This window comes from Carlito syrichta, unplaced genomic scaffold (assembly GCF_000164805.1).
Source record: "Carlito syrichta isolate Samal-C Ts95f unplaced genomic scaffold, Tarsius_syrichta-2.0.1 Scaffold308976, whole genome shotgun sequence".
Classification (NCBI taxonomy): Eukaryota; Metazoa; Chordata; class Mammalia; order Primates; family Tarsiidae; genus Carlito; species Carlito syrichta.
This window is the reverse complement of record NW_007253072.1, coordinates 697,475-707,481: the sequence shown is the minus strand read 5'-3', so window position 1 is coordinate 707,481 and position 10,007 is coordinate 697,475. Positions and strand designations below refer to the sequence as shown.

At 45.8% G+C, this 10,007-nt stretch overlaps 1 pseudogene across 1 annotated transcript; it reads right to left on the bottom strand.

The window, feature by feature from the left end:
* Positions 1-1,863: 1,863 nt before the first annotated feature.
* Positions 1,864-2,296, bottom strand: LOC110596415 (annotated as a pseudogene). The gene has a single exon (XR_002482444.1). The product of XR_002482444.1 is annotated as a 60S ribosomal protein L35a pseudogene (transcript).
* Positions 2,297-10,007: the final 7,711 nt, after the last annotated feature.

Genomic DNA, 10,007 nt, shown 5'->3' with positions numbered 1-10,007 from the left:
GCGGTGGTGTCCAGCCAGATTGGTTCTGCTGGAGCTTATTGGGTTATAGGTTCTGCTTTAGCTTGTTAAATCCCCACAGTTTATTAAATCCCAGCTCCCTGTCGAAGGGGAGGTCCTGTCTCCATCATTCTGTCTGGGGACTTCAGCCAGAATTCCGAGACTCTGGAAAGAATATCACCATCACATTCTGTGTGAAGCATGTTTTATACACTAAAACGTCACTTAACGGTGGGGTCACGTTATGAGAAATGCGTCATTAGGCGATTTCACTGTTGTGTGAACACCAAAGCGTATATTTACACACACCTAGATGGTCTAGCCTTCACACTAGGCTGCGTGGTATAGCCCACTGCCCCTTGGCTACAAACCTGTACTGATGTGACTATACTGAATACTGCAGGCAACTGTAACACAGTGGTCATTTGAAATGTTGATACATGTTCTTTTTATATTTGCTAGCTTATATATTTGGATATTGCGTCTTTATGACAGATATGACCTCATTGTGGATCTCTACTGTATCAGAATAGTTTTATGTGTTTAAAACTTTTGCCTCAAATTCAGTTTTATCTGATATTAACATAATAACCTCAGCTTTTGCTGATCATTGATATTTGACTTTATGCCTGTTAGGTTCAGTCTTTCAGATCTCACAGACCTGTTAAGTTCAGTCTTTCAGAGTTACATTATCCTAAATATCTCATATTCAACAATAGCTGGGTTTTATCATTTGACCTACTGTGTATTTATTCCATTTACATTGGTAAAAAATGACAGGTATATGTTTGGTCTTGATAACTATTATCGCTTTGCTTTCTCTTTAATACTTCCTTGTTGTTCCCTCTGCTTTCTCCTATTATCTATTTTTTTTAAAATCTACTTTCCAAAGTAAAATAAGAGTCTGGAAAAGTTTCTGGGCTCCCAAGTCTCTCGTACTCATCCCTAGTCCAGCTACCTGGGATTTCTGCTTCAGGGTCTCTCCTGCTCCCCCTTCTCCTGACACCCTTCTTGCAATTGGAAGTTTGTGGAAAAGAACAAGGGAAGGAAACTTTTCAAGACCTTAAATATCTGAAAACGCCAACTGTATCCCTATGCCCAATTGATAATTTGGCTGAGGTAGTTCTGGGCTGGCAATTTTTTTTTCTCCAGAATTTTGAAGGCATTTTTAAATTTTTATTTTCTTTAAGTTCAAAATTTTATTTTAGCACATCAAGATATTTAAAATCTCCTGGAGCCTTATTTATAACATGGTAAAATACACCACCTTGTACTTTATTACATTAAATCATGAAGGCAAGCAAAGCTGCTACCTGAGCATGCACTCTTCCCCCTCATATACCACAGGACTTCTTCTGAGGTAGAATAACATGGCTTAACTTTGATATTCTCAGCATATATACTGCTTCCAGTCAAGTGTAAGATACTGGGATGTCTGTCCAGTCACAAATCCCAAGGATGTCTCATCCCAGTCTATTTGAATGAGCTGCCAAAGTCCATCAATATAATCTCCAAATTTCTCCCAATTCCCACTTTTACTTCTACGTATCCCAACCAATCTATATTGAACAAGTGCACAGTATTACAAGGTATTTTAAAAGGTAACTTTAAACTTCTTTCACTTACTCTCAATCTAATGAAGAAGGCAGTCACCTTTTCACTTTCCCCAAAGCTTCTCCCCCATTAAGGCTTTGCATCAAGATACGTTAAAACCTGTTATCTTCAAAATCTCTGTAATCGCCCTGGAACTGCTTTTATAACATATACAGGTCTCGGAATTCCCTGTATTTTGAAAATGATGGATAACCTCCACCACTTTAATGGCAACTCAAGGGCAATAAGGTTTTTAAAGCCACTTAACAAAAATACAAGAACACACATCCACTTTTATTTATTTACTTTCCATTAGTTTAAATTCTTGAGGGGTACAGCATTACACGGATTCTGTGTCCAATGGCCTTAGCAGGAAGGTTGCTTCGGAATTTGGCACGAGCCATGCCACTGTTTCCATGGGCCCGAGTTACCTTTCCCCAGATTACTCTGGTTTTGTTTGGTTTGCCGCCAGGAGTCACTGTGTTATTCTTTGCTTTATATACATAAGCACATCTCTTGCCCAAATAGAATTCAGTTTCATCTCAGGCATAAACACCTTCAATTTTGAGAAGAGCTGTGTGCTCCCTTTGGTTCCGGAGACCTCGCTTATAGCCAGCAAAAATGGCTTTGGACCACAGCCTTCCAGACATATTTGCCTCTTAGAAGTCCTGTTCCCAGCAGGCCTCCGCGGGCTCCAAGATGGCGGAAAGAGCGAAGGCGTTTTTTAAAATCTTGAATTCAGTATTGCTGTTAAGAAGTCCAAAGTCATGTGATTCCTGATCCTTTGTATGTATAACTTGGCCCCTTCCCCATCAAAACTTGTAGAATTTCCTCCCATATTCTGAAATTTCAGCATTCTGTACTTTGGAATGGGTCTGTTTCCAAACTATCACACTTGAGAGTTGCAATTCTATGTGAGTCCAGAAATGCGTGTCCTTCAGATTCAGGAAAACCACCTCGAGTGGTTGTGTTAGCATCCCTTCCCTCTTTCGTCTGCTCCATCATTCTGTAACTCCTGTTATTCACTTGTTGGACCTTGTCTATTCATCTTCCGATTTTCTGACTTTTCATTTCAGCCAGCATGTTTTTTCTTTTCCTAAACTAGTTGGTTACTTTTGTGTATGTTTATATCTATAAAGTCTTGTTATTTCATGGGTGTAAAATCATCTTTTATCTCTTTGAGGCTATTGGAGTCTTTCCTCTAATGTATTTGTTTTCTTCATGTCACTTTTTCCTGTTTGTTTTGGTTTCATTCTTTCACGATGAAAGGTTTTCCCCAGGAGTGTAATAAGTCTTGGCCGTCTGCTCACGATTAAGAGGGGGAGATGAATCAGAAAGCCGAGAGGGCAGGGCTTGGTTTCTGGTGAGGGCTCTCTTCTTGGCTTGAAGACAGTAGCCTTCTTTTTTTTTTTTTTGAGTCGGAGTCTCACTCTGTCGCCCAGTCCCGGCCACCGCAGCCTCGACCCGCTGGGCTCCGGCGATCCTTCCGCCTCAGCCTTCCGAGTAGCAGGAACTACAGGTGCGCACTACCATGCCCGGCTAATTTTTGATTTATTGTAGAGATGAGGTCTCGCTGCCCAGGTGGGTCTGGAACCCGAGGGCTCAGGCAATCCACTCACCTCAGCCTCCCAAAGGCGCGGATTACAGGCTGAGCCACCGAGCCCAGCTGTGTTTTCACATGGTGGTGGGAGGAGAACAGAGACAGAGGGGGGGAGAGAGAGAGAGAGAGAGAGAGAGAGAGAGTGAGACAGAGAGACAGAGGGGAAGGGGAAGAAGAAAAAGAAGGGAAGGGAGAGGGAAGGGGGAGAGAGAACTGTACTGGCTCTCTGGAGTCTCTTCTTTTAAAGACACCAATAAAATTGAATCAGGCCCATTTAACTTCCTCTCCACCAAGGTCCTATCTCCAAATACAGTCACATTGGGTGCTGACTTCGAGATAGGAATTTTGGGGAGACACACACTTTCAGCCCATAACGACGGGGCTTACTGATCATGAACTTTGCCATGGAGTGATCCATTTGGTTGTTTTTGAGGAACGCTACAGGACAGTATCTTTAGGTCCTTCCTCTAAGGCTGCTCAGATTCTCCAGAAGAGTCTTTCAATGTCCTGCCTGTAGGGAAAAGGTCTAGCTATCAGCATTCAGAAAACAGAGTTGTGAAGAGGGATGAAAATCTCAGTATTGAACATTCAATATGCATAGGCTCACTTAATCACCCTGTTCTTGGTCATAGAGCCCACACCTTCAACTTTGTCTGGAGTTCTCTCATCCAAAGATCCTATGTTTGAGACGGGCCAGATAACCCACCTCCAGGCAGTTCCTGGTGCGGAACGGGCGTGGGGACCGAGGGATCTAATGACTGCTAGACAACTTCTCACCAGTTTTCCCTGTTCTGGCCTCTTCCCTTCCTCCTTAGTTCCTTAGGCTAGGGTCTGCCAGTTCTTGGAGCTTTGGTTGTTTCTGCAGTTTGACGGTGCTGGCTGTGAACTTTCTCACTGCCAGCCTCAGCTGCTAAGTCAGTTACTGCTCGTCCATCTGCTTTGCTTATTTTGTTGTTGTTGATCATTTGCTTTATAGCTTTGTTTTTTTGAGCCGGAGTCTCACTCCACTGCCCAGGCTGGAGTGCAGGGGCACGCTCACAGCCACCCCAGCGTCGACCTGCTGGGCTTCGGTGATTCTGCCACTCCAGCCTTCCAAGTAGCTGGAACTACAGGCGCGTGCTACCACGCCTGGCTGATTTTTCTTGATTTATCGCAGAGACGAGGTCTCACCAAGTTGCCTGGGCTGGTCTTGAACCCTTGGGCTCAGGCAATCCACTCACCTCGGCCTCCCAAAGTGCTGTGATGACAGGCTGAGCCACAGAGCCTGTTTTGCTTTATAGCTTTTAAAGCCTTATCACTTTTATCTCCTTTCTCTCTGTCTTTGTGGTTTTGTGCGTTAAAAATAAATAATTAAGACTCCTTAACGTTAGTCTCGTATGCACTTTGGATGGAAGCGGAACTGGATGTGTGTGTTTGATCCTCCATTTTAACCCAGAAGCTTCCATTCTTTTCTATAATAGCAACATCTAGAGTTATTTAGTGTCAACCTTCTATGTAAGCAGATTGACTTACTACTGGTGCTTTTTTTTTCACCTTACGCTTACTCCCAAGTTCTTTATCTGAATGTATCTCTGGGCTTTATGTCTTCATTAGAAGGCTTTTCTTTCTTTTAATTGTTATTTTAAAGATATGGGGTACAATTCAGGGTTAGGTATACAAATAGTCATTATACAGGTAAAGTTTGGGCCTCACTTTGGTCCCCGCTTCACCTGGTTTGAGGTCAGGTAACCTTATTGATGAAGCGTGTCCCTTCCCCCTCCCCTGGCATTTTCCTACTACTGCCAATTCCTTTCTTATAGTATTATGATTAATTTTCCAGGGTCCACTTTTGAGTGAGAACATGTGGTACTCAGTTGTTTCTGTGCTAGATCACCGAGTATGACAGACTCTACATCCATCCAGGTTGCTGCGAAGTCCATATGTTTATCCTTCTTTATTGCTGCACAATATTCCATCGTGTATATGTAGCACATTTTGTTTTTTTTTATCCAGTCCGCTTTCAGTGGGCAGCACGGTTAATAATTTTGCTGTTGTGAACAATGCTACAATAAACATGCGTGTGCAGCTGTCTTTTTCATAGATACCCTTTTCCCTCCTACCTTGGAGAGGTGAATCCTCTCTTAGACACTTCTCAAAAGAAGACATACGCAGTCAACAGATACAAGAAGGCTTTTCAAAGGTCCATGGGCAGCTGTGCCAAGAAGCGGCCTGAGGCAGGTGAGGTTGGGGGCAAACAACATCTGCTGGGCAGATGGTAGCTTCGAGACAGATCCATTTCCAACCCAACTGCCAGCTGGAAATGCTTCATTTTAGAAATTCTAGAGGCGCCACTCATAGGTATGAGAGTTCTTGAGTCTCTGCAAGTTTGCAAATGCCCGTTTGTTGCCCTCATAGCCATCTCTCTGACTAGCTTTGTGGCCTTGGCTCTTTCGCTTACTTGTTTTGAAGCTTGATTTCTCATCTGTCAAGCGGAGACCCCAATTTGAGGTCTATATCTCAGAGGACCCTTGTGACGGTGACACTGGGCACAGCTGCTTAACGCACCCTCATGTCCCTTTCTTCCTCCTTTTCCCCAGAGTGTCCCTGTCCTTTCTTCTCTTCAGGTAGATGGAGATGACTGTTTGCCTGCTGCCCCAGCACTCCAGACATGCAGTGACTCCGACAGAGGCAGAAGCAAGCCTGGAACCCAGGTGTCTGAATGGCTGCACAGTCTTTCTTGGGGAGGGGTCCGAGCGCTGAGTTCCTGTCCCCTGCCTTCCCTGATGGTGACAGCAGGTATTGTCGAGTCTCCCCAGCGCTCATTTTCTAACTTGGCAGACAGGATGAGCCCCGGGACAAGAAGATGGGCGTCTCTGCAGGGCTGTAGCTGGTGTAGGGCTCTGACTTGTTGAGTACCTTACATGAGGGGAGAAGCGATAAGGTGCGGTCACCTCTAACCTCAATAAAGGATGTTCACGCTCCAATGCCTTCCCGTGAGCAGGCGTCTGAACGTTTCGTGACGGGACTTGATCGCGACTGAACATGCCGCTGCCTTCTGAATGAGAGAGGTCAAGCACCAGACAGGTTAGCCCTTCCCAGCTCTAGGAAGTCAGGCCGTGAATGAAGGATTGAGAAGCTTGGAGGCTGGACAGCTAAGGGAGGGACACGAAAGTCATCATCTTGTGGAAAAGATTGCAAAGAAGCACGGCTTAGTATCAAGCCAACAAATTTGTGCAGCCTTCTTGCTTCCTACCTAATTCCAGGTATCGCGACAATGAGAACATCAAAGGGTAGAAGAGCCAGAGGCCCTGCTTAAATCAACGGTGACGCCCGGGTTCGGTGGCTCAGCCTGTCATCCCCGCACTTTGGGAGGCCAAGGTGAGTTCGAGACCAGCCCAGCCAACTTGGCGAGACCTCTTCTCTACAATAAATCCAAATGAGCCGGGCGTGGTAGCGCATGCCTGTTGTTCCGGCTCCTTGGAAGGCTGAGGTGGAAGGCTCGCCGGAGCCCAGCAGGTGGACGCTGGGGTGGCCGTGAGCATGCCACTGCGCTCCAGCCTGGGCGACAGAGTGAGACTCCGACTCAAAAAAAGAAGAAAACACCAGAAACCAAAAGGAATCAACCGTGACATCTGCAGACAGTGGACAACTAGGTGGTCATCACAAAGGATGAGGTGATGGAAATGGAAAAATGCTTACTGACATTTTGCAGAGTAAAAAAGGTCACAAAGCGGCACGCACAGGATGCCTGTTTTATGTGAAACAGATCGTGTGTGTGTGTGTGTGTGTCTGTGCAGGGGGAGACGCCTGGAAGGCTGTTCATCTCAGTGTTAACCATGGCTGTCTGATGGTGGGATTTCAGTTACTTGGTGCTTTTCCATCTCATTTCCATTTGTTATAATGAGCACGCATGATTTTTAGAGCCCCCAAAAGCTATTTTCATTTAAATGGCAAGAGCAGGCTCTTTCTGTCCTTCGCATTCTCTCTCAACAAAATCATCCGCTTTCGCTGCCGCCGGTCGTGAATGCCGGGATGATGATAATAGGACTTCCCTCGCAGGCTGCTGTGAGCATGAAGCCGTGTGAAGGCGCAGTCTTGCTGCTGGTGCCTGCCTGCGTTCTCTCGAACGCAAGCTGACTGGGAACATCTTCTAAAAAGGGAAATGTGGGGCTGGGTGTGGTGGCTTATTTCTGTCATCTCAGTGCTTTGGGAGGCCAAGGCAGGAGGATCGTTTGAGGCCAGAAGTTCAAGACTAGCCTGGGGAACAGAGTAAGACCCATCTCTCTCTTTTTGAGTTGGAGTCTCACTCTTGTCACCCAGACTGGAGTGCAGGGGCACACTCACGGCCACTGCAGCCTCCAGCTGCTGGGCTCAGGCAGTCCTTCCGCCTCAGCCTTCTGAGTAGCTGGAACCACAGGTGTGTGCTACCATGCCTGGCTTATTTTTCGATTTATTGTAGAGATGAAGTCTCACCAAGTTGCCCAGGCTGTGGGCTCAGGCAATCCTCTCACCTCGGCCTCCCAAAGTGCTGGGATTACAGGCTTGCAACATTGCGCCCAGTTAGACCCATCTCTTAAGAGAAAGAAAAGGAAAAGAAAAGAACAGAAAAAGACAAGAGAAAGAAAGAAAAAAAAAGGAAGGAAGGAAGAATTAAGAACGTGGGAGAGGGTGGAATGGGAAATTCATTATTGACTCAGGCTTGCAGCCTAAACCTAGCATTTAGTGGCTGACACCAGGGCTACTGTGCTGTGCCCCTCTGGGGTGCCATTCAGACTAGAGTTCTGTCTTTGTGATCCCAAGACAATTTAGGAATCGTGGTCATGGCAACAGGGGGATGTGGTGGCTGCTTGTGATGCCAGGTTCGTTCGTTAAATGGGGGAGACCGTCGTTCCCCTTAAGGTCAGCGAGGAGTCCCCAGGATCAAGAACTTGAAGGACTGAGGCAGAGCCCAGGACACAGTGGAGGTTCAACAAATGGTTGTTCCCTCCCATGAACGATAAGGACACATTTTCCAGGTGGACAAGAAGGGTGTTCTAGGTCTGGAGAGACAAGGGCAGGAGATGAAGCTGCCTTTTGGGGTAACAGTGATTAAGGTAGGATTTAGCAGCCAGCTTGCGTTTTTTTTTTTTTTAAATCGGAGTCTCACTCCGTTGCCCATGACCACTCCAATGTCAACCAATGGCAGTAGCACACTCAAGGCCACCCCAGCATCAACCTGCTGGGCTCCGGTGATCCTTCTGCCTCAGTCTTCCAAGTAACCGGAACTACAGGTGCACACTACCACGCCTGGCTAATTTCTTGATTTATTTAGAGACGAGGCCTCGCCAAGTTGCCTGGGCTGGTCTTGAACCATGGGCTCAGGCAATCCTCTCGCCTTGGCCTCCCAAAGTGCTGGGACATCAGGCTTGAGCCACCGTGCTGGGCAATTTGCTCCTTTTTTACAGGCATGAATTTGATTATTTGTCTACATCAAAATCAGTTTCTTTAAAAAGTTTATAAGTTTAGGTTTTGGAAATGTCTCCACAGAAGGAAACACAAACATATTGCTGGTATACACAACTCTACAATATCCTTCCACTCTGACCCATCTCCAAAGGCTGACAAACTCCCTTAGAGGGAGTGGACATAGCTACCTGCTCACATGAGTGGACATAGCTACCTGCTCACTTGGGGTTCAGCAATGCATCCAACATTGGACAACTCTGCAGGAAGCCCTCAGAACACAGAGGTATTTTAAGATGCTTTTTGCAGTAGTAATGCCAGCTAGTATCTTCACCCTTAAGTCATGGATTTAACAATGCGCAACCCTAGACTTATGTGAATAAAACAGAAAGACCACACAGAGGAGGGGGAGATAGGGCCTTGGACTTTGACTTCTAGAAAAATTTAGAGATTCTAGCAAAAAACCAGACATTCTATTGTTGGCAGATAAGACGACATGGGTCAAACACTGCGCTTGTTGCTATTAGTAACAGCTAGGACTTCTATTGTGCACTTCATGCGACAGACCCAGCTCTAAGGACACTGGTACACGAGCTCGTTCAAGCCTCACCTACTACTGACTCCCACTTCACAGATGAAGACACTTGCAGACTTGACTGGTCACACATCAGTAGAGAAGCCACTTCACTTGAGCAGCAACAACTGTTGACATGTCCTGATTTATCCAATGTGTCGCAAATCTTGGCCACATTTGATTCTCACACTTGCCCTGAAGGTGTTTGTTTCATGTTACAGATGGAGACATCCTAGCTCAAAACGGGATGGGAGGCTTGCTCAAAGCTTCATGGTTAATGAGGCACCTAGGTTTTTGGAAACCAGATTTTGAGTTCCTTTTGTAAATTCAGGGATCTGTGAGGTTTTTTTTTTGTTTTTTGTTTTTTTTTTTGAGTTGGATTCTCACTGTCACCCAGACTGGAGTGCAGTGGCCGGTCCCGCCCACTGCCACCTCGACCTGATGGGATCGCCCGATCCGTCCAACTCCGCCTGCTTTGTCTGCGGAACTACAGGAGCTCGCTACCATACCCGGGACTTCACAAATATCTTTGTATTGTTTGAATACCCCCTAATAGCCCAGTACATTGTTACAATCCTGGAATTGTGACATCTACTCTCGTCTGGTCACCTTCTGGTCAACGCTCACTTCATGGTTCGCAGAAGACTGCCTTGTCCCTGTGTACTCACTTGACTTTTTGTGTGCATGGATAGAAAAATGACACTGATGAATAGGAAAGCTTCCCACAGGAAGTAACCACTCAGGCACATGTCAATGAATGAATCAACCTTTTCAGTGAAATAAGGATTGGAAAGGCAATTTCCGATAGAAAGAGAGCAAATA